This window comes from Salmo salar, chromosome ssa21 (assembly GCF_905237065.1).
Source record: "Salmo salar chromosome ssa21, Ssal_v3.1, whole genome shotgun sequence".
In the NCBI taxonomy this organism is placed as follows: Eukaryota; Metazoa; Chordata; class Actinopteri; order Salmoniformes; family Salmonidae; genus Salmo; species Salmo salar.
Genome location: NC_059462.1, coordinates 16,353,620 through 16,379,422, shown reverse-complemented (window position 1 = coordinate 16,379,422; position 25,803 = coordinate 16,353,620). Strand labels below are relative to the sequence as shown.

At 44.0% G+C, this 25,803-nt stretch overlaps 1 pseudogene; it reads right to left on the bottom strand.

Moving 5' to 3' along the window:
• Positions 1–25,803, bottom strand: part of LOC106581706 (myosin-IIIb-like) — a 77,878-nt pseudogene that overhangs the window by 21,364 nt on the left and 30,711 nt on the right.

The window sequence follows — 25,803 nt, the reverse complement described above, 5'->3', positions numbered from 1 at the left end:
TTGCTGGATTGAATCCCTGCGCTGACAAGGTAAAAATCTGTTGTTCTGCCCCTGAGCAAGGCAGTTAACCCATTGTTCCCCGGGTGCCATGGATGTCAATTAAGGCAGCCCCCTGTACCTTTCTGATTCAGAGGGGTTGGGTTAAATGTGGAGGACACAATTCAGTTGAATGCATTCAGTTGTACAACTGACTAGGTAGCCCCCTTTCCCCTTAATATTACATTAAAAGGTGCAAGTGGTCAATGCTGTTTGAGATTCTGCACAGATTATTGTAGCAATTGTGAGGATTTCCAAAGTCCTGCAACCTTTGCATGCTATGTTGAACATGCACTCTTTCTATGATTATGTAAGCCATGAATACTGTAGTTATAGTAACCTCAAAATGTGGCCATCTATGTGTTACTCATTTGAAGGTTGAATAAATACTGTTACATTAGTTTGTAAGATAGCCTTAACTTTAGGCTATTTACAGTGTTACAAAAGTAATATTGAATTGTGTTTGGTTGACAATGCAACCAAATATCAACATTTAAAAGAGATGTATCTAATGCTTGGATAGTTCCATTTGAGCCACTGGCTTAATCTTATTTTTTAACTTGTATTTTTCGTTTAGTTGGAGACGTGAATCCAACATACGCGTTAACTTGTCGACAAGTTAATAGGCGATTTACTGTATTCCAAAAGTCCAATGTATTTTCCACTGTTACGTTCCCCAGTAAGAAAACGAAAAATGTGACTCAAACAGAAGGGGGAACTAACAAAGAGTCAGCGACAACAACCAAAACGAAACAGGTGGGGTTTTAGGAGGGGTTCTAAAATCCACTCATGTGGGGTGTCCACTGAAAGTTGTGTTACAACAAAGAACTGGGACCTAAAAAACACCCACCATGAGAGCCCACTAAGAGGCAAACAAAAGAAAAACCCACACCAAACTTTTAAGACAGGAAGCAAACCAGAAAGGTGGAGCAAAACGAAAATCGGGGAAGTCGGATAAAGGATTGTTGAGCTAGAAATCTAAATAGGGAGAGCCAACTAAAGGTGTTAACCCTCCGCATCTATCAAGACAACTGGAGCATAGGGGAAACACCTTCCCACTAACGAGATGACAAGCCAGCACTGGTGTAACACATACTGACTAACGAGGTGACACCAAACGGTGTGCCCTACGTGCTGACGAGCTATACGTGCTAAAGTCCAACCTAAAAACATAAATTGAAAAACAAAAACTTGTAACACCAAGTAGATTCCATATCACAATATGTTGACACATCACGTAGAAACAACATTGATTCAATCAGTTTGTGCCCAGTGGGAAGGATTTTCTATGTATTTACCCTATAAAAATTGCATTTTAAACCTGTCAGTTCAGACCCTTAAAGGCCCAATGCAGTCAAAAACATCCTTTCCCTGTGTTTTATATATATTTCTACACTATGAGGTTGGAATGATCCTGTGAAATTGTGAAAATTATAGTAGGGTAGGCCGTCATTGTAAATAAGAATTTGTTCTTAACTGACTTGCCTAGTAAAATAAAGGTTAAATAAAAAATATATTAAAATAATTGTGTAAGAGCCGTTTGAAAAGACTGCCTGAAAATGCAGTCTGTTTTGGTGGGATGGGGTTTGGGCCTGTCTGGTGGCATCACCAGTAAATCCGTTAATAGACCAGTAACAAAGATAGTTCCAAGCCTCTCTGCCAATAACAGCTAGTTTTCAGTCTTCCCCTCCCCACTCAGACCACTCCCAGACAGTCCTAGCAAAATGATTGCTTGAGAAATTGCTATTTTTGTTCCTTTTTTTACAATTTAAATTGAAAACAATCACAGTAAGGAACTTAACTGTTACCCAGAAATGATTTGATATTGAGATAAAAACAGCTGCATTGGACCTTTAACATTTAAAGATTATGGAATAAACCAATACTATTCTAAATACTAAGGCAAGAGAGAGCAAATAGGGGACTTGAATGAAAGAACAAGTGTTAAAGGAGAGTGTGAGAGTCAGCTAGGTTGGATTTGCGAGCAGCACTGGCCAGACACCATGTATACTGCAGTTCAGCTGCTGCTCTCCTGCTTTGCACATACTTCTTTAATGACTAGTCTGCCATATGCTGAGTAAACACAAACGGCATTCAGCTCTTACATCTGGAGACCAGTTCAGAGCCCAGCCCCGTTAGCGGTCAGACAAGTGCGCTATCTCGGTGGAAAGATATTTAATAGACTTATAAAAAGGAGATGTGGTGCAAGGAGGAGGAGCTTCCTGGTGGTTGAAACAACAATACATTAAAGAGGGGAGGAAATAAATCTGCCCAGTAGAACTCTGGTTGAGTGACTGGTATGCAAACCCCTTTGCCCCATGACTGTGGTCTCTACCGGAGGTCCTTTTGTAAGAACTTGAGAAAGAGCTTGACAGGGGTGCAAACCAGGCTCAGATCGAATGACCTGCAAAGACAGAATATCATCCCCTATTAGGGGCATTGTGGAGGACCCTGCTGTCTGTATGGCTGAACTTTGGAGCATCCTAATCATTAGAGCCTAACGGATACATAAACACAAACAGAGACAGAGATAACTGAAACTGCATGTCCTCGGTGGTGTGGCCTCTTGCCCCTGGGTGAAGATCGACTATGCATGGATAATAAACAGCGAGTAGCAGCAGTGTAAAAACAAGGGGGGGGGGGGGTCAATGTAAGTAGTCCGGGTGGCCATTTGATTAATTGTTCAACACTCTTATGGCTTGGGGGTAGAAGCTGTTAAGGAGCCTTTTGGTCCTAGACTTGGCGCTCAGGTACCACTGCCGTGCGGTAGCAGAGAAAACAGTCTATGACTTGGGTGACTGGAGTCTTTGACAATTTCTGTAAACAAAGACGTTATCCAGTACTAAAAGGAGGGTTTCATTTTCAAAACAATATGTGAATAAAAAGGGGAACCTCAGCTCTTTTGGATGTATCAAATTAGGGCAATACACATTATTCAGTCAAAGGGCTTAGTGTTTTAGTTGTAAAATTTGACACAGTGGAAAACCGTGTTGCAGTACATTGTTAAACAGCTCTATTTTCCATGGTCTAATCTGATCGATGGTTAGCAGCCCCCCCAGGCCCTGTCGAGATCTGAGGAGCCACCAGGCTCATAAATTTGAAAGGCATCTGTTTATTTAAAAAATGCAAATGCAGGCCCATCTCAAAGGCTATAAACTGCAGTCAAACACACAATGTGAGCATGTTGGAGTGTTCCTTCTGGGGGCTGAGGCCCCACTTATGTAAGGTCGGGCCCTTTCCACAGCCCTCCTGCCCACACACAAACACATCAATGTGCACTTCTACAAAGAGATAGCGAGCAAGGGCTGACAGTGGAGCTTTTCTCACACCAAAAAACCTGTTTACCCATTCCACAATGTTATTTACAAGTGTTTTAATGGAGGACAATTACACAAGGTGAGCAGGCGACTGAGATGCTCCGTGTGCCAGATGAGGGCAGCCCTTAGGAGCCACATAAAACAACGCCAAGTCTCCTCCCCCAGCCCTCATCTTCCCTCCTCAACCCTCCCCCTCTTGGCACCCTCCCTTGTCCTCCAGCGAGAGGCTCAAAGGAGTGGGGGAGGCCCGAAAAGGTTAATGTGCTCACTTTGATCTTCGTCAAGGCACACTGAGTAAGAATTAATTTACATTTCAGATGAAAAGGTTGACAGTACAAAAAGGCATCTTGTTTCTGGTATGTGAGAGCAGCGTAATAGACTGGGAATTTGAGAGAGGAAGTTGTGAGGAAACAGAAGGAATAAGCCTCTCTCTTGCCTTTACTGGGAAAGAGATGAAAGGAAAAAAGGATCTCAATATGCACTGTTCTTCTGAAACATGGAGACCAAAATGCTGCCCAAACTTTCAAAAGCATTTCTTTATACATTATTAATGAATGATTACTGTTTCATGGAATGCTTATTGAGATCAATAAGGTATTTTATGAAACCGTACGATTTTCTGTCTTTTATTCATTTCTCTTAAAAATATTGAAAGAAAACCCCCCCAAGCACATAAACTGGACATACATTCCAGAAGTGCCCTACTGAGTGTGTTGAGTACTTCTGAGAACAATACAACAATATCTCCAATGCTTTACCTGATTTTATGCAAACAGCTGCAGCTTCCCACTCCTTTCTGGTTTGCTTGAGATTCTGTCGGGCAGTGTGGCCCCTCCAGGCTACAGAGAGAAAAAAGCTACTGATCAACCTCAGTGAAACAACATAGACAGCACCTACAGCACGAGATCCCACTTCAAAACACACCACAACCAGGTGGCAATGAGCTAGATCCCTTTGAACTCTCAGAGCTCTTATTGTCTACTCTCTGATGCATTGCTCTTTTGGCCCCTATAGTTCACACTGTGGTTATCAAACTAATCTCTTTAACGAAAACTAGTCCAGATTATGCCAGGTGGAGGTATACCTGACTGGATGATGGCTTCGGGGTTTCTCTTCTCCTCCTCTTGTGGGTAGCGCCTCGCCCCCCAGCCAACCCTTGATGTAGGACTGCATCACCACCACCCGTGCTATCACCTCTCTCAGCAGCAGGTTCAGCTGCTCCACATGGTAGTACTTCAGGAACAACTGACACACAGTACACCCAGGGAGCTTAACATTGAAGCACCTCAATCCATGGACAGAGTTGAGATGCCAGCCATAGGTTTGGAAACAAACATTACTATAATGTATCTGGATAATCATCCCCACTTTACCTTCGTCTTCCCTAAGACCCAGTTTTCTAGTTTGGCCCGCTCCAGGATGGCAACGGCATTCTCTTTGCTGGTGTCAGGAACCTGGTGAGCCCGGAAAGCAAGGTAGTAATACCTACGAAAAAGGGGTGAGGGAAAGATATCTGAGCTTTTACTGTCTGACCTTTATCATACACTCCGTGACCAAAAGTATGTGGACACCTGCTCGTCGAACATTTCATTCCAAAATCATGGGCATTAATGTGGAGTTGGTCCCCCCTTTGCTGCTATAACAGCCTCCACTCTTCTGGGAAGGCTTTCCACTAGATGTTGGAACATTGCTGAGGGGACTTGCTTCCATTCAGCCATAAGAGCAATAGTGAAGTCAGACACTGGTGTTGGGTGATTAGTCCTGGTTCGCAGTTTGCATTCCAATTCAAACCCAAAGGTGTTCGATGGGGTTAAGGTCAGGGCTCTGTGCAGGCCAGTGAAGTTATTCTACACTGATCTCGACAAACCATTTCTGTACGGACCTTGCTTTCTGCATGGGGCACCATCAGGCTAAAACAGGAAAGGGCCTTCCCCAAACTGATGCCACAAAGTTGGAAGCACAGAATCATCTAGAATGTCATTGTATGATGTAGCGTTAAGATTTCCCTTCACTGGAACTAAGGGGCTTAGCACGAACCATGAAAAACAGCCTCAGACCATTATTCCTCTTCCACCAAACTTTACAATTGGCACTATGCATTCGGGCAGGTAGCGTTCTCCTGGAATGCGCCAAACCCAGATGGTGAAGCGTGATTCATCACTCCAGAGAACACGTTTCCACTGCCCAGAGTCCAATGGCGGCGAGCTTTACACCACTCCAGCCGGCGTTTGGCATTGCGCATGGTAATCTTAGGCTTGAGTGTGGCTGCTCGGCCATGGAAACCCATTTCATGAAGCTCCAGACGAACAGTTATTGTGCTGACGTTGCTTCCAGAGGCAGTTTCAACTCGGTAGTGAGTGTTGCAACCGAGGACAGACCATTTTTATGCACTATGTGCTTCAGCACTCGCCGGTCCTGTTCTGTGAGCTTGTGTGGCTGAGCCTCGTTGCTTCTATACCTTTCCACTTCACAATAACAGCACTTACAATTGACCGGGGCAACTCAAGCAGGGAAGAAATTTGCCAAACTGACTTTTTGGAAAGGTGGCATCCTATGACAGTGCCACGTTCAAAGTCACTGAGCTCTTCAGTAAGGCCATTCTACTGCCAACGTTTGTCTATGGAGATTACATGGCTGTGTGCTAGATATTATACACCTGTCAGCAACGGGTGTGGCTGAAATAGCAGTATCCACTAATTTGAAGGGCTGTCCACATACTTTTGTATATATAGTGTATATCGTAATCATATGTTTTGCTGTGAATTGATGTTTTCAGACCGTTCAGAGACTCTTCCTTCATACAAGTTTATTTAATTTTAATTTAAATCTAAATTAAATGAATGACCATGCATGGATCTGAGGCATGGGTCCACCCACAGTGCACAAAGAAAACGAGACTCACTGAGCCATGAGCCGCTAACAGAGGCCTACTGTCTGAGCTCTTTTTGAACGGACTACGCTCTCTTATTTCAATCACTACACAGATGATGCCCATCAGGGCCAATCTGTGTAAATCAACTCCATGGAATGCCTCTACTTCATTGTCTAAGGCCTTGACTGTCCTGCCTGTCACAGTTTACAAAACACCTGCACAGGACAGAGCTGATATAACTGTTTGTTCAGGGACATCAAGGCTCCCAAACTGCTGGTTCATTCCTTGTGTTCTGGTGTTGGTCAAAGAAACAATGGAGCTGGAAGAAAAACATATTTGAACACCCCCCACCCCATCCCACAGCCTTTCATTCTAATTCCTGTTGATACCTGTTATTTCTTTGATGGCAAATACAAAGCACACTCCTTGGTAACATCAGACGAGCCTTTGATATGAGAGCACACATTTAAATCAGTTTTCCACTTAAGGTGCAGTTTAACTATTGAGTCTGTCAGTATTATTTCTGCCTGGCTCGGATGGGATGGGGTGGACTCAATCGCAAGGTTGTAGTCCTGAAGGAGGACAGAAAGCCAGGGACATGCTAAGATACGGTCTCCTATACTCCAAACAATAGATAGGTCCATTCCATCCAGTAACACAATAGGACTGCAGCGTTTGAACGTTTGAGAATCTAGCCCCCCTTTACCACACACACACACACACACACACACACACACACACACACACACACACACACACACACACACACACACACACACACACACACACACACACACACACACACACACACACACTCTATTTGAGGGTTAACAGCCCATTGTCAGGTGAACTGTCACCTTTAACACTGTGAAAATAGCCTCACCAACACCGTCCTAGAATTGGGACAGGCAGAAGAACAGCATATGGTCATTGAGGGTTTTCTGCAAGAAATCAGGCTAAATTAAACACACAATCTTTTAAAAGCTCCCCTGGAGCAGCGGAACTAACCAGCCATCTCACTGCTTTTTACATAGGCCACAAGCCCAAGCTAATTACATTTGATATCGTATTAAAGCTCCCCATTGGAGGTGCCTGGAATATTTTTCAAAGGATAATTGATCAAACGTAGGTTTCCTACATTTCCCCAAGGACCGAGTCTGAGTATGTATTTTATTCTTGACAGGATTCAAGAAGGTTTAAATACCTGCTTTTGGATTTTTTGGTGTGGATAAAAATCAAATCTAAGCTTAATATTTTATTAGGCCGTTTCAACGGAAGAAATTCTCATACCTCTCACATTGGCAGATGTTGCCAGACATTGGGAAAACAAATAAAAACCTTATCTAATATCCTGTATCTAATAGAAAAAATTCAGTAACCCAATTTCATCATTCATGATAACCACCCAGGGAATAATGGGCTCCTATACCAGATATAGACTCTGTCCAGGACACGGAGCACAAAAACAAACCCTTCATGAATAGTAAAGAAATCAATTAAAATGTCTATCCTCAGCCTCAGAGTTCCTCTCTGTTTGAATTCTGACCTTATTTCCCAGTTCCGTGAAGTGAACCCACCCAGTTAAGAGATGTAGTCTTATGCTATCACTAACGACTGCCAATTAGTGAGCCGCTTGCTCTGCTCAAGTTTTTAACTCCTTTCCAATTAAGGAAGCCGTGTTTTGTGTGATGTAGCACACGCCGTGCACTTGTTCTGCTCTAACTCTGGGGTTGTGTCAGCACTCAGCGTGAGTGCACAGCTAGCGCCCCGGCGCCCAGTACATCGCGGTTGTTACCTGTTAACAAACTCTTCAAACAGGATGCGGTGGGAGTAGCCCTGGTGGCGGATGTTCACTGTCTCCGGGACTCCAGTGTAACGCAGCTGCACCATCACCCTCCCCTTACAGGAACCCAGCGCCTGTCTGTCATCGTTGGGCTTTATGCAGCGCACAAAGTGGGGCCAACCCACCACCATCTTAGACAGTAGATCCATCAGGGAGTACTGCCAACGCAGTGAGGAGACAAAGCAAGGCGACGGGGGTGGAGCAAACAAGAAAACAGGGATTATTATTTGCATTATGCATTATTTCCTACGGTCATTGTGGAATTCCCAGATATCGTGCTGATGCTGTTTTGTCATTGTGTCAGCAAAACAATCTTCTTACTGACATTCTTATTCACGGGTGGATATAAATCGAATAAAAAAGGAAAACCCTTTTCTATTTCTGTACTGTATTGGAGTTAAATGAAAAACATTGCTGAAATGGAATGATTGGGTATAGTGATGATGATGATGATGGTGAGGGAGATGTCTGTCTCCTCATGTTGGTGGTTTCCTCAGGGTGCCGCATCATTTCCATGGTGTCCACCTAAACACAAGCTGTCACAATAATTCCTTCCCTCACAATGGGATGGAAAACAGTACATTGTTGCTTGTTCAGTGTTGTCTTTGTAGGGCAGCAGCACCATAAGCACTTAAAGCCAACAGTGTAGGGCCATGGGAGAATTGCAGCTAACGCTGCTCTGTATAATGAGGCTTGCCATCCCAAACCAGATAGTCCTTCCAACAACGGGTTAACGAGGACGCAATATAAGCATTTTAACGGTCCTCACATATCATGGCTTCATCAAAATGTATGACTCAATCTTTATTTCATAGTAAGTCTACACAGCAAAGTGCATATCTTAATGCTTTATTTCATCTCAGCACAGGGGGAAAGGTATGTCAAACATTTTCTGAAAAACTTCATGGAGTAATTGGATGTTCTGACAGTTTACTATGTTCAATGCTGTTCAGATAGAAGTACCAGCAATTATCCTCTTTCTGTTCAACTACTTCTGTTCGTGTATTTTAACCAGGGCCGTCCACACGTCTGCACTAGTTCCATCATTTGTTTGCGATGATAACTTTTATGAGCTTCTCATCGATGAACTGTTTCGAACTTTCCACCGACTTTGATTGAGCTAAAGCGAGCATGCATTTTACATCAGTCATGTTTCAGCGTTTGACAAACCGTTAGCAGGTACTTTATTCTCACAGAGCAGGTATAGTGTGGCTGAGTGTTTCCTGTCTCTGTTACTGTACCACCAACTCAATTTTGCTCTAACAGGAGTACCCCTGAAGTACCCCCTCATGTGTATTTTACCAGTAGGCCAATGGTCTCATGAGTCTTCTCAAGTACCCCCTGTGGATACGTCAAGTACCCCCAGGAGCCCTAGTACCCCTGGATGGGAACCACTGCTGTAGCTCATAAGGTGGTTTGATGCCTTTCCAAAGACTGCATTAAAATGTCAGAATGTCAAACCACAGTGTAAGTGAACCCGCCACATGTTACCTTTAGTCTATCATTAGACTCAAGAAAGATGAGGTAGAAGATACAGTGAATTTGGAAAGTATTCAGACCCCTTGACTTGTTCTACATTTTGTTACGTTTCAGCCTTATTCGAAAATTGATTTTAAAAAGAAAACATTGATGATAATGACAAAGCGAAAACAGGTTGTATTTTTTGTGTGCAAATGTATATAAAAAAAAAAAACAGAAGTACCTTATTTACATAAGTATTCAGACCCTTTGCTATGAGACTCGAAATTGAGCTCAGGTGCATCCTGTTTCCATTGACCGTCCTTGAGATGTTTCAACAACTTGATTGGTGTCCACCTGTGGTAAATTCAATTGATTCAACATGATTTGGAAAGGCACACACCTGTCTAAATAAGGTCCCACAGTTGACAGTGCATGTCAGAGCAAAAACCAAGCCATGAGGTTGAAGGAATTATCAGTAGAGCTCCGAGACAGGATTGTGTTGAGGAACAGATCTGGGGAAGGGTACCAAAAAGTGTTTGCAGCATTGAAGGTCCCCAAGAACACAGTGGCCTCAATCATTCTTAAAAGGAACCACGAGATTCTTCCTAGAGCTGGCCGCCCGGTCAAACTGAGCAACCAGAAGAGAAGGACCTTGGTCAGGGAGGTGACCAAGAACCTGATGGTCACAATGAAAGAAGTCCAGAGTTCCTCTGTGGAAATTGGAGAACGTTCCAGAAGGACAACCATCTCTGCAGCACTCCGCCAATCAGGCCTTTATGGCAGAGTGGCCAGACGGAAGCCACTCTTCAGTAAAAGACACATGACAGCCCGCTTAGAGTTTGCCAAAAGGCACCTAAAGGACTCTCAGACCATGAGAAACAAGATTCTCTGGTCTGATGAAACCAAGATTGAACTCTTTGGCCTGAATGCCACGCGTCATGTCTGGAGGAAACCTGGCACCATCCCTACGGTGAAGTATGGTGGTGGCAGCATCATGCTGTGGGGATGTTGTTCAGCAGCAGGGACTGGGAGACTAGTCAGGATTGAGGGAAAGATGAACAAAGCAAAGTACAGAGAGATCCTTGATTAAAACCTGCTCCAGAGGGCTCAGGACATCAGACTGGGGTGAAGGTTCACCTTTCAACAGGACAATGACCCTAAGCACACAGCCAAGACAACGCAGGAGTGGCTTTGGTACAAGTCTCTGAATGTCCTTGTGTGGCCCAGCCAGAGCCCATATTTGAACCAGATCGAACATCTCTGGAGAGACCTGGAAATAGCTGTGAAGCAACGCTCCCCATCCAACCTGACAGAGCTTGAGAGGATCTGCAGAGAAGAATGGGAGAAATTCCCTAAATACAGGTATGCCAAGCTTGTAGAGTCATACCCAAGGAGATGCGAGACTGTAATCGCTGCTAAAGGTGCTTCAACAAAGTACTAAGTAAAGGGTCTGAATATTTTTTTTATTTTTATACATTTGCAAAAAAATGATGAGGTATTGTGTGTAGATTGATGAGATGAGGGTAAAAACAATTTAATCAAGAAGTAAATAATCTGACATTCCCTTTAAGGGGTACAACACCAAAAATCCTAACGTGAGAAGTATTTTCTTAATATACAATATTTGAGAATGGACAAAATCTTAACTAGACATTATGATTTGCTGAATGGTTCTCCTTAAAGGAGGTTAGTTCAGACAGTGAGAGATGAACAGAGCAGCAGAGTATCATTTGTATAAATCGCTGACAATTACTTTTATGGTACACTAAGTGCAACAGTGAGGGGGAATGTGCAAAAGTCAGGTTTACTACACTAGTTTATAGGTGAGGTATAACCCCAGATAGCCTTTTCAGAGGGCTGTAGCAGGATGTAATTGTTTATGGCCTAACTGTGGCCTCACGCTGTCTAGAGGCCTTTAACATCCACCAAACTTCTACAATTCAACATGTTGTTCTTTACAACAGGAATTGTAAGAGCAAGCTGTCTGTATCAGCAATCAGCATTTAAAGCCTCCTTCCTCACCAGCTGTTGACAGAAGGGACCACTGAGATATGCCCCCTTTGACAATTCATCCTTGTAGTGCCAGGGGGAATCGCAGTTAAAGGTAGAGCATGGTGCAAATGGACTCAAATGGTTCTCAATGTTCAAATGATTCAAATCGATCTGCTTTAATGGAAGTCACAAGCGAATGCTATGTTGTGTTTGATTTCTACTGTTTGTTTTTGATGTAATGCCTGTAATCTTATATAAGGAGTGATGTGGTCTCAACTTGGATGAAATAATAGCCACCACCATGATGTTTTTGAGTTGTATAAAGGGTTAAGGGAGAAAGAGCCCACCTTGTGGTGTCCTGAGCTGAGCTGGGGTGACAGTGACCTTGAGGCAGCAGTGACTCTCGCCCTGGAAGTGGCCAGATTACCTGTTCAAACCAACACAGCAAAGCAACACGTCAATACAATACCACATACAGGTAACGGAAACTTGAGTAAATGAGGGACATAAAGTATATTGAAAGTAGGTGCTTCCACACAGGTGTGGTTCCTGAGTTAATTAAGTAAATAACATCCCATCATGCTTAGGGTCATGTATAAAACTGCTGGGAAGGCCATTATTTTGGCTAGCATGGCTATGCCCCTATAGGATGACAATGCCTCCATCCACAGGGCACGAGTGGTCACTGAATGGTTTGATTATCATGAACATCATGTAAACCAAATGCCATGGCCGTCTCAGTAACCAGTCAACCCAATTGAACACTTATGGGAGATTCTGGAGCGGCGCTTGAGACAGAGTTTTCCACCACCATCAACAAAACACAAAATTATGGAATTTCTCGTGGAAGAATGCTGTTCTATCCCTGCAATAGAGTTCCAGACACTTGTATAATCTATGCATTGAAGCTGTTCTGGCTCGTGGTGGCCCAACGCCTTGTGAAGACACTTTATGTTGGGGGTTTCCTTTATTTTGGCAGTTACAGTATACTGTCTATTATACAGAGCAATCCTTTCAATAGAAAAAGTCAACTACTGTACCCAGAGTATTACAGTTGCCATAGAGAGGAAAATCAAGTTAACTCCTGCTTTCAACAAGCATGACTCTGAGAGTAGGCCAGTTCCATTGTGTGGACCAGTGTGTTGGGTAATCCTTCAGGTAGACAGAAAGGGCAGTTTAGGACCAGTCTGAGCTGGATTTTATGGAATCAGCAGCACAGCTGTCTGCACAGCGGTGCTACAGTCCCTCCTGCACATAGACGAGAGGATATGAACCAAGCATATGCAAGACAGTCTGAAACATTTCAAAGTTTCTGCACAAGATGTCCAAATGTTTTCTCTGGCTATATCTTCAGAGGCTAAACTGTGATTAATAGCAGCGAAATAAGCCTTTGAAGCAGGATTGGTGACATCAAAGTCCTAATCCATGGGTGGCAGGATTTTTATAATGAGTGGGAAGTATCTTAACACATTTCAAAGGGTTTACGCCATGAATAAACAATAGCTGCACAGATGTGCCACACACAACCTTTGAAAAATACGGCTCCAGAAACAGGAGGCAGCATTAACCAGGCTGAAGTGCACCCTCCGAGGAAAACCTTTGTTTTTCTTGAAGCAAAAGCTGAATTGACAGACAAAAAAAATCATCCTGGATTTCATAGACCCGTACTTCAATGGACTAAGATGAGGTCATTCCTTTCATGATAATTACAACACTTTAGGTCAGCTCTCAAGGGCTAATAGCTGAGAATGATTCACCTAAAACAACTATGGCATGAAATCACACTTTTCTTGTTCCAACGGACAAACAATCCGTTCATATTCTACAGTATGACTCATACAGTTTTGCATCTCTGGAGAGATACAAATCCATTTGGATTAATTAAAAGTCAGATCAAGTCTAACTTTAGAACAGGAACGTCCTGCTCTTGCCAAAAGGCTCCACTTCGTGCCAAAGGAATGTGTTGTCACATCACACACACAGCTGTAGTCAAGACAGCCCACAACATATGATTTGAAACAGCATATAGTAATTTATTCAACGGTAATAACAATGACATTGTGTTTAGGGTCTGACAGTCACACATTTTGGTCAGAAAGAGTATGACATTGTTGCCACACAAACTCAGCAAAAAAAGAAACGTCCCTTTTTAGGACCCTGTCTTTCAAAGATAATTCGTAAAAATCCAAATAACTCCACAGATCTTCATTGTAAAGGGTTTAAACGCTGTTTCCCATGCTTGTTCAATGAACCATAAACAATTAATGAATATGCAACTGTGGAACGGTCGTTAAGACACTAACAGTTTACAGATGGTAGGCAATTAAGGTCATAGTCATGAAAACGTAGGACACTAAAGAGGCCTTTCTACTGACTCTGAAAAACACCAAAAGAAAGATGCCCAAGGTCCCTGCTCATCTGTGTGAACGTGCCTTAGGTATGCTGCAAGGAGGCATGAGGACTGCAGATGTGGCCAGGGCAATAAATTGCAATGTCCGTACTGTGAGATGCCTAAGACAGCTAGAGGGAGACAAGACGGACAGCTGATCGTCCTCACAGTGGCAGACCACGTGTAAAATCACCAGAGGTGATGGTCGGATTCGTGTTTATTGTCGAAGGAATGAGCATTACACCGAGGCCTGTACTCTGGAGCGGGATCGATTTGGAGGTGGAGGGTCCGTCATGGTCTGGGGCGGTGTGTCACAACATCATCGGACTGAGCTTGTTGTCATTGCAGGCAATCTCAACGCTGTGCGTTACAGGGAAGACATCCTCCACCCTCATGTAGTACCCTTCCTGTAGGCTCATCCTGACATGACCCTCCAGCATGACAATGTCACCAGCCATACTGCTCGTTCTGTGCGTGATTTTCTGCAAGACAGGAATGTCAGTGTTCTGCCATGCCAGCAAAGAGCCTGGATCTCAATCCCATTGAGCACGTCTGGGACCTGTTGGATCGGAGGGTGAGGGCTAGGGCCATCCCCCCCAGAAATGTCTGGGAACTTGCAGGTGCCTTGGTGGAAGAGTGGGGTAACATCTCACAGCAAGAACTGGCAAATCTGGTGCAGTCCATGAGGAGGAGATGCACTGCAGTTCTTAATGCAGCTGGTGGCCACGCCAGATACTGACTGTTACTTTTGATTTTGACCCACCCCTTTGTTCAGGGACACATTATTCCATTTCTATTAGTCACATGTCTGTGGAACATGTTCAGTTTATGTCTCAGTTGTTGAATCTTGTTACGTTCATACACATATTTACACATGTTAAGTTTGCTGAAAATAAACGCAGTTGACAGTGAGAAGACATTTCTTTTTTTGCTGAGTTTAGCTAGCATTGAATGCAAGGGAAGCTAGCGAGCATTTGGTCTCCCTGATCATTTTTTATATATAAAATAATAGCCAATCAGGGTTGAGCTAAACTGAGTGAGCACAGTTGCGAATGGTCCTGTCACACCAAAAAAAAGTGTAAAGGGAAGCCAGGTTGGATTTGGCTTCACACCAATGACATCATCAGAATCCAAAGAAATAAAATGGAATTGTTGCATCTCGTTGTGTTGTTGTCTTCCGGTGGCTAACTAGCTAGCTAAAATTGTCCCATTCCTAAATTAGCCATGGATGGAGATAGGGATTTGGACTTGTGGTTTTACTTAATTCTCTGTACTGGCCAATGATTATAACAACGATTCTGATCCAATCATAAACGTATACATTGTGCCCCAAGCCTGAGAGGATGGATGTTAAACATGTAGCTAGAAGTAGTAGGCTGGTGCATCATTACCCATGAAAGGAAGTTAGGCTAGCAAGCAAGCAAGCATTTTAGCCAGGTAGCCTAGGACAACAAAAAATAAAAGGAAAGGGGGATACCTAGTCAGTTGTACAACTGAATGCATTCAACTGAAATGTGTCTTCCGCATTTAGTGTGTACTGTATGACAGAGTCATAGACAGTTTCATCAAAATGAAAAAGAAGAGGACGGCATTGCTGCCATTCCTCTACAAGTAGGGTGAGTTAACATGTTTTATTCTACTTGCAAGCATGCACACACACACACACACACACACACACACACACACACACACACACACACACACACACACACACACACACACACACACACACACACACACACACACACACACACACACCAGTACCATGGACAGCCACATAATATTTATATAGCTTACGTTGATTGGACTAAATCGTTTTTTGTATCTTTTAGTTGTCACTGTATTAGACTAAGCAGAGGTGATTAGATGATGTTGAAGTTGAAATGGTGCTGGATTAGTAGAGGCATATGAACTAACAGGTTATAGAGCAAACAACACAGTTATCACAACACATAGGTTGTAATATGTATTTTTTCCCCTGGCTTGGCTTCCCCAGTGATTTTACCCACGCACCACTACCGCAAACAAACAGAAAATGTACAGAAGCACAGTATTGCATAAACTATGAAATCATGCAGCAGCATACCACCCTGTATCTCACTGCAGGCTTGCCTCTGAGGCTAAGCAGGGTTGGTCCTGGGTGGGAGACCAGATGCTGCTGAAAGTGGTGTTTTAGGGCCAGTAGGAAGCACTGTTTCCTCTGGTCAAAATATCTATATCCCAATGCCCCAGGGCAGTGATTGGGGACATTGCCCTGTGTAAGGTGTCGTCTTTCGGACGGGACGTTAAACGGGTGTCCTGACTCTCTGTGATCACTAAAGATCCAATGGCACTTATCGTAAGAGTAGGGGCGTTAACCCCGGTGTCCTGGCTTAATTCCCAATCTGGCCATTATACCATCATGGCCACCTAATCATCCCTAGCTTCCAATTGGCTCATTCCTCTCCCCTGTAACTATTCCCCAGGTCGTTGATGTAAATGGGAATGTGTTCTCAGTCAAATTACCTGGTAAAATAAAAAAACGATTTAATTCTCATTGTAAACAGGGCTAAGAAATGGAATGACAGAAATTACAATTTATGTCTGACAAAACACATGAGAGACAGTTTGACATTTACTGGGGGGTTTGGGCTGGTCCTGACTCTGTAAAAAGAAAAAAGCACACCCTCCCCCTTCACATGAACTCAAAATAATGTTTACGGCAGCAAATAACAATAACTGTAGCAACCCTGTGTTTATATATGTGGCTATTGACTTTGTCACTTGTTTTTGTGGCACAGTTGATCTCCCGCAGGGCTATGGGCCAGAAGGTTGAGGGTTCGCCGAACACCAGGAACAAGCTCACTCTCCCTGCCTGTTTCATTTACACTACAGTCAGAGCCGGCTGCAGACAATGATCAGCTAGGGGGAAATCAGATTTTCTACATGTGGATGCCATATTAAAAGTTATATTAAATATGTGCAACACATTTTCCACCAACAGGTCTCTGTGCCAATGCACCACACAACCAAGAAACAAAGCATATCAACATCGGGAGCTTCAATATCATGGTTTGCGTTTTCAACACCACAATAAATAGACTATGTCAATCTCGACAAACAGAAAATACATCGATCCCTACTTTGTAGGCCTACCCAGTATTAAAGGCATGGCTTGACAATCTCTGAACGTCATTCAAATTTTTGGTGTTTTGTTTCACCAAATGGCCGGTGCACAATTTGGATTGATTGATTTATCAGTTAAAAAAACATGTATATATGTATAGGTCACTTAGAAATGTCCTTGTTTTTGAAAGAAAAGCAAATGTTTTTGTCCATTAAAATAACATCTGATCAGAAATACAGTGTAGACATTGTTAATGTTGGAAATTACTTTTGTAGCTGGAAACGGCAGATTTTTTATGGAATATCTACATAGGCGCACAGAGGCCCATTATCAGCAACCATCACTCCTGTGTTCCAATTGTGTTAGCTAAACCAAGTTAATCATTTTAAAAGGCTATGTGATCATTAGAAAACCCTTTTGCAATTATGTTAGCACAGCTGAAAACTGTTGTCCTGATTTAAAGAAGCAATAAAGCTGGCCTTCTTTAGACTAGTTGAGTATCTGGAGCATCAGCATTCATGGGTTCGATTACAGGCTCAAAATGGCCAGAAACAAAGAACTTTCTTCTGAAACTCGTCAGTCTATTCTTGTTCTGAGAAATTAAGGCTATTCCATGTTCTGTTCTGTGAAGGGAGTAGTACACAGATTTGTACGAGATCTTCAGTTTCTTGGCAATTTCTCGCATTGGAATTGTCACGGCTTTCTTCGTCGGAGGACGATATAGCGATATACCCCCCCCCCTTAAAGGTGCTAACCCCGGAAGCACCTTAAAATGTAAAAAAAAAAAAAAAAACAACAAAACAAAAATTCCCCCCTACTAAAAGGGAGGGAAGGGAGGGTGGCTGCCGTCAACGACGGCACTGTGCTACACCCCCCCTCCCCAACCCACCTATATCAGGAGGTGGCTCCGGTTCTGGCCGTTCCAGGCAGTCGGGCCACTCTGGCAGCTCGGGGCAGTCTGGCCAGTCTGGCAGCTCGGGGCAGTCTGGCAGCTCGGGGCAGTCTGGGCAGTCTGGCAGCTCGGGGCAGTCTGGGCAGTCTGGCAGCTCGGGACAGTCTGGGCAGTCTGGCAGCTCGGGACAGTCTGGGCAGCTCGGGACAGTCTGGGCAGTCTGGCAGCTCGGGACAGTCTGGGCAGTCTGGCAGCTCGGGGCAGTCTGGGCAGTCTGGCAGCTCGGGGCAGTCTGGGCAGTCTGGCAGCTCGGGGCAGTCTGGCAGCTCGGGGCAGTCTGGCAGCTCCGGCGGTTCAGGGCAGTCTGGCAGCTCCGGCGGTTCAGGGCAGTCTGGCCACTCCGGCGGTTCAGGGCAGTCTGGCCACTCCGGCGGTTCAGGGCAGTCTGGCCACTCCGGCGGTTCAGGGCAGTCTGGTGACTGTTGACTGGCGGGCAGCTCTGGTGACTATTGACTGGCGGGCAGCTCTGGTGACTGTTGACTGGCGGGCAGCTCTGGTGACTGTTGACTGGCGGGCAGCTCTGGTGACTGTTGACTGGCGGGCAGCTCTGGTGACTGTTGACTGGCGAGGCTGGGTTTACGCACTTGAAGCCTGGTGCGTGGTGCTGGCTGGGCGTACCAGATTGGGAACACGCACCTCCAGGCTAGTGCGGGGAGCGGGAACAGGACGAGTCGGACTGGGTTGACGCACTTCCGGGTCCGCACGAGAGACAGGAGCTGGAAACCCAGGGCTATGGAGGCGCACAGGCGGTCTTGATCTTACCTCCTGCACAACCCGTCCTGGATGAATGGAACTAGTAGCCCTGCACGAGCGGGGTGCTTGTACAGGGCGGACTGGGTTGTGCAGGGGCCTGATGGTAGCCGTGCGTAGAGCGGGAGTTGGGTAGCCTGGTCCTCGGAGGCGTACCGGCGACCAGATGCGCTGCGCAGGCATCCTCCTACCAGGCTGGATGCCCGCTCTAGCACGGCACCTGCGAGGGGCTGGAATAACGCGCACCGGACTGTGCGTGCGTATGGGTGAAATAGTGCGCTCCTCAGCGAAACATGGCGCTCTCCACCTCATACGCTCCTCCATATAACCACGGGTAGCTGGCTTCCGGCTCTTCCTAGGCCTAGCCAAACTACCCGTGTGCCCCCCCAAAAAAAATTATTGGGGGTGCCTCTCGTGCTTATACGCCAGTCGTGTCCCTTGGAAACGTTCCCGGTCCATACCAGCCTTACTCCATGGGCCTTCTCCGGCCATAACCTGCTCCCATGTCCATCTCTCCCGATTGTCCAAATCACAATTCCTCTGCTCCTTCCTCTGCTGCTTGGTCCTGGTTTGGTGGGAGATTCTGTCACGGCTTTCTTCGTCGGAGGACGATATAGCGAAATCGTCGTCCGAAAAGGTGGACCAATATGCAGCAGAGTTGGTGTTCATTTTCTTAATTTATTAACAAGCGTTGAACACAAAAAAACAAGAAAACAATAAGCACGACAAATGACAGTTTTGCAGGCTAACAAAAACACGCAATGCAAAAACAATCTCCCACAAATACAAGACAAACACACCCAACTAATATAGGACTTCCAATCAAAGGCAACACCAAACAGCTGCCTTCAATTGGAAGTCCACCCCAATTAACTCAACATAGAAACACACTCACTAGACTACACATAGAAATACATAAACATAGACCATAACTCAAAACCCGGAAATAATAAATCAAACGCCCTCCTAACTAACACACCACCCTGAACCACATAAAACAAATACCCTCTGCCACGTCCTGACCAAACTACAATAACAATTAACCCTTATACTGGCCAGGACGTGACAGGAATTGCCTTCATTTCTCAAAACAATAATAGACTGACGAGTTTCAGAACAAAGTTGTTTGTTTCTCGCAAGTAAGCATTTCACGGGTAAAGTCTACACTTCTTTTATTTGGAATATGTGACAAATAAAATAAAATTAGAATCCATAACATACTCGTTTCAGGAAACTAAGCATATGTCACAGGAGAAGCATTTGAACGTAAACTGGCTTCTAAAGTCTTCGAAAGCCAAGTTAACAAACAGATCACCGACCATTTTGAATCCCACAGTACCTTCTCTGCTATGCAATCTGGTTTCCGAGCTGGTCATGGGTGCACCTCAGCCACGCTCAAGGTCCTAAACAATATCATAACCACCATCGATAAAAGACAGTACTGTGCAGCCGTCTTCATCGACCTGGCCAAGGCTTTCGACTCAATCACCACATTCTTATCGGCAGACTCAACAGCCTTGGTTTCTCAAATGACTGCCTTGCCTGGTTCACCAACTATTTCTCCGATAGAGTTCAGTGTGTCAAATCGGAGGGCCTGTTGTCCGGACCTCTGGCAGTCTCTATAGGGGTGCCACAGGGTTCAATTCTCGGGCCGACTCTTTTCACTATATATATCAATGATGTCACTCTTGCTGCTGGTGATTCTCTATACAGACAACACCATTCTCTATACTTCTGGCCCTTCTTTGGACAGCGTGTTAAGAAACCTTCAAACGAGCTTCAATGCCATACAACACTCCTTCCGTGGCCTCCAACTGCTCTTAAATGCTAGTAAAACCAAATACATGCTCTTCAACTGATCGCTACCTGCACCCAGCCGCCCGACAAGCATTACTACACTGGACGGTTCTGACTTAGAATATGTGGACAACTACAAATACCTAGGTGTCTGGTTAGACTGTAAACTCTCCTTCCAGACTCACATTAACCATCTCCAATCCAAAATGAAATCTAGAATCGGCTTCCTATTTCGCAACAAATCCTCCTTCACTCATGCTGCTAAACATACCCTCGTAAAACTGACTATCCTACCGATCCTTGACTTCGGCGATGTCATTTACAGAATAACCTCCAACACTCTACTCAATAAATTGGATGTAGTCTATCACAGTGCCATTCGTTTTGTCACCAAAGCCCCATATACTACCCACCACTGTGACCTGTATGCACTCGTTGGCTGGCCCTTGCTTCATATTCGTCGCCAAACCCACTGGCTCTAGGTCATCTATAAGTCTTTGCTAGGTAAAGCCATCCCCAAAGCCGACTCCTCTTTGGCCACCTTTCCTTCCAGTTCTCTGCTAACAATGACTGGAATGAATTGCAAAAATCACTGAAGCTGGAGTCTTATATCTCCCTCACTAACTTTAAGCATAAGCTGTCAGAGCAGTTTACCGATCACTGCACCTGTACACAGCCCATCTGTAAATAGCCCACCCAACTACCTCATCCCCATATTGTTATTTATTTTTGCTCTTTTGCACACCAGTATCTCTACTCGCACATCATCATCTGCAAATCTATCACTCGTGTTAATGCTAAATTGTAATTATTTTGCCACTATGGCCTATTTATTGCCTTACCTCCCTAATCTTACTACATTTGCACACACTGTATACATATTTGTCTATTGTGTTATTGACTCTACATTTGTTTATCCCATGTGTAACTCTGTGTTGTTGTTTTTGTCGCACTGCTTTGCTTTATCTTGGCCAGGTCACAGTTGTAAATGGGAACTTGTTCTCAACTGGCCTACCTGGTTAAATAAAGGTGAAATAAAACATTTAATTAAAAAAACATAACTTTTTTATCAAAATGCTTTTTTTGTCAGAAATGCCTTCTGGAACATGTGAACTTTCATGTGCTTTAATAACAAACTTATTACATCCGTAAATACAAATAAATTGTTAAATTACGAGCCTAGTTGGTTTAGCCACGAAAAAAGCCAGGAACCTTCCCATTAGCCATGATTGGCTGATATAATGGATGGGCTGGACATGCCGGGAGATGAGTTTGGATTGGTCTGCCATCTTGCATGCTTCTGTCTATAATGTGAGCTGCTCAGTATGTGTTGATAGTCCTTTTTTTAATGCACGTTTTTGAAAGATTTGTTAGCCGTTGAGAACTAGAAATGTTTTGCAACTTTTCTAAACATTGATGCCTTGAATTTAGCAGGCGCTATCGACAGATTAGTTGTAAAAAGTGATGGGCTACTTTCTGCACATGCCACGGTCAGTGTGAACCTGAGTGACTTGACAATGCTGGCCAAACAAGATGTAGCTACAAACAAAACTAAGTTAAATGGTTCCAGTCTGCTGTGAAGCGTTCAGCCATGTATATGGGTAAGAGTCTAGAGTACTGTTTGCTAGCTGGAGAACGTTAGGTTGCTGGCTCGCTAGCTAACATTACGTGTATGATCTGTGTAGTAATATTATTCGAATAAGAAAGCCATTTGCATTGCTAGTTATAGCCTAATGTTACCAAGATAACATTGAACCTAGTTGGTTAGCTCTTTAGCTACCTGTAGATTCATACTACAGCTATGGCAATGTTTATATTGGTAGTAGTATGAGTTGGGATTATGCCGGTTCATTGTTTAGCTAGCTAAACATGTCTAAACAAAAGACTCCACTTCACCTGATGATTACATGAGCCATCAAGTCAGCCAGCTGTGTCTGGGGGTGACTACGGTCATCTAGTGTATTTCATGAACATGTGTACATGTCTAGACAATAGTGACCCATCCACTTAGATGTGGCTGGGGGGGGGGGTTATAGCATTTCCTTCACATGACCCATCAATTTAGAGAAGTGCGTCGTGTAAACATCTTCTCATAATTATAAAATATTTTTTATCTTCTCACTTCCCGTTTTTGATATTGCTACTACGCAAGTAACCATTTCACTGTACCATTTATACCTTCTGTATCCTGTGCATGTGACAAATAAACGTAGATTTCATTTGATATAGTGTGTGTTTACCAGAGACGGTAATGTGAAGAACATGACCTGTACCAAAGTCAGATTTGTTACGAACCAGCTCGTAACAAAGAGGGAGACAACACGAAGATACAGAAATGACAAACATATTTATTAAATAACAATGGTGTGTGTGTAGTCAGTAGTGTTGTCACACCCTGATCTGTCCTTGTGATTGTCTCCACCCCCCTCCAGGTGTCACCCATCTTCCGTATTACCCTCAGTGTATTTATATCTGTGTTCTCTGTTTGTCTGTTGCCCGTTCGTCTTGTTTTGTCAAGCTTACCGGCGTGTTTTCCGAGTTTCTGTTTTCCTAGTCTGTTTTTTCTGCTTGCTGCCATGTACCATTTGGACTCCAACTTGGTTTATGAACTTTTGCTTGTCCTCGACCTGCCTCTTGCCTGCCCCTTGTTGTACAATAAATATCAGAGACTCAAACCATCTGCCTCCTGTGTCTGCAAGAGTGAGTGGATGCGTGCATAGATGGTGATAATGAGGGGTGTTGAGAGGTGCCAAAACAAATGAACAAAAAGAGGCCCCAAAATTGCCACAACCAAAAACAACAGTGTGTCTGTGTGGAGAGAGTCTCCTCAATGTATGGGGGAAAGGAATATTTATCCCCGGGACACACCCGAGCTCATGTTTGTCCCATTTTGCTGACGACCCTCCTGGCTCTACCCACCGACATCCTATTAAGGAAAACAAAAGCAAAGAGAAAGAATTCGGCAGACAGAGTGCGAGGGTCGTCACAGATTAGAATATAGGCTAAGGACTAGATAGTGTATTTTTACCTGCCGTTTTTCCTTATTGTATGCTACTACTTTTACCACTTTTAGTCTTGAAATATTTGGTTGTTTACTAAACTACTCACTCTGTTTAGCGCATGGCCTCACTTGTGAATCCTTAAAGAGATGGGTGGGGCTAAGGCTTAAGAGGGTGTGAACGATGCTGAATGGGTGTATACAAAGAAGAGCTCTCCAGTAGGTGTACTAAAACATTCTAGGGCCATTTTCTCAAAAATGAGGTTACAAGTTTATCAACTTTCAAAGCAGAATTACTTTCCCATTGTTCCTCAACTGCAGTGCATGATATACCAGTCTCTACTTTTATCCAATGTAAAAAAAACAATTTCTAATTTTGCTACGTAAGAGGCAGTCAGTCAAATTTGAGAAGAGCTCTTCGGTGGAAAAATAAAAGTGAGACATCTTACAGGCCTCAGCCAAACACACAAAAATGGATCTCTCAAAATGGTGCCCACAGATAAATGGTGTCAGGTAGCTGCTAGGCCAGTGCAGAAGCAGGGACGCGCTCCAATTAGCCCAAAGTAAAGCTGGATGGATTAATTGGAGTCGGTCTCTCCTCTCCCCATTAGTGCTGCTGGGCCAGATCATCTGAGCACATTTGTCATGATGAATTAGCGGCTGAGTGTCGAACGGGCCCATCAAGTGTCGCTGTGCTTTCACGCCTCTCACTTGCATGACACCACCAAGGGGAGATGAAGGGGCTGTGTTTTGATGATGAGGGACGCTATGACAGTTGTACCTAAGCCTCGTAACGGACACTCTCACTTCTTTATACATCTTTATACATATATTCCTCGGCAGCTTTTATTAATTCATTCTCCTTGTGATTCCCTATTCCCTTATGACTACGTGATTAGTGCATGGCTTAACTGTCACTCCGCTCAAAGATTTCCTTTCTTGAAACATACCAGCACCTGAGATGTCCAGCATAAAAGTAAACCTTAAATCATAAGACTGTAATAAAGTTAATGGCAGATTGAGATGAAACAGTCGGTTTCTGTCTGTTGGTAATACTAGTCTAGCATTGACAGTGAGCACATACGGAGTGGGAAGGAGTCACCGCTGCACTTTAAAGGCAATGGAATCTTTCTTTGAGTCAAGTATGTAGGCTCATGCCTTACAACGTGCATGGGCCATCAGCAAAACGTTTTGTCAATCGCTCAGGTAAATCACCTCTCTGACTAAGCCTGCACCTTTCCACTAAATCTTCCTTTTTAAAACCAGATAACATCCTCTTACTGAAAACCCAACCGTGGCTATTCTCAATATTCCGAGTCATCATCACAACTGTACAAAACGGTGTGTATTCACCAGAGGGTTAATCACGAGAAGCTGTAGGGGTGTTGTAAGTGGATAGGAGGAAGTGAGGGGGTCCATCTCCTATCAGGTCATCCTGTCTTAGGGAACAGGCGGTGTTGGAGGATCACACTGATCGTTCTGCTTCATGCGTGTTGCTCTTGGCATGGGGCTGTCACCACAGATACGCAGAGGGAGAAAATGAGAAAAAGCCTTCCCTGGCATCTATGCGTTCACTTTGAAAATTAAGCCCAGCAAGAATCATATAGAAAAAAAGCTCAAGCTGGCAGTTGTATTGGGTTTCTATTGACAAGAATAGTCAATGTACCCGGGATTAAAAAGCAATCCCACGTTCAATATGACACCTCTCTACATTATTTTATGAGTGCCAGTGCGCGCCTTGTCCTTCAGATGCTATGGATCGAGCTGTCGACACAGGGGACAATCAAAGTTGAAAGAGAGCAGCCTCGCAAAGCTGAGTTTGCAGAGGCTTGGTGGATATCTCTCCTGCTCTCCCGCTCTCGTTTTTGAATAAATGTGATCTGGAAACTCAAGTCAGCAACCTAGCAAATGAGATTATGGCAGCCATAACCCCCGCCCCACCATAACCAGCACCATTTACGCCCAGAGACTAATCCAGAGGCAGTTAATGTTAAATGCCATCCACTACTGTCAGAGCAGATCAATCGTCAAAACCATGGAGTAATTGGCTTATAGTGACACAACATAGTGTTGCATTATCAAAGAATATTCTTATGTGACTTGTGGTATCGAAGTAAAGGGGCATCAGAATCTGACTGCTGACTCAAAACATTCCCTGTGATTAGAGAAACTATACAAAAGTATTACTTAAGTTTCTCTGCATGGAGTGCATGCATAGACACATACAGTGCATTCAGAAAGTATTCAGACCCCTTCCTTTTTTTCACATTTTGTTACGTTACAGCCTTAT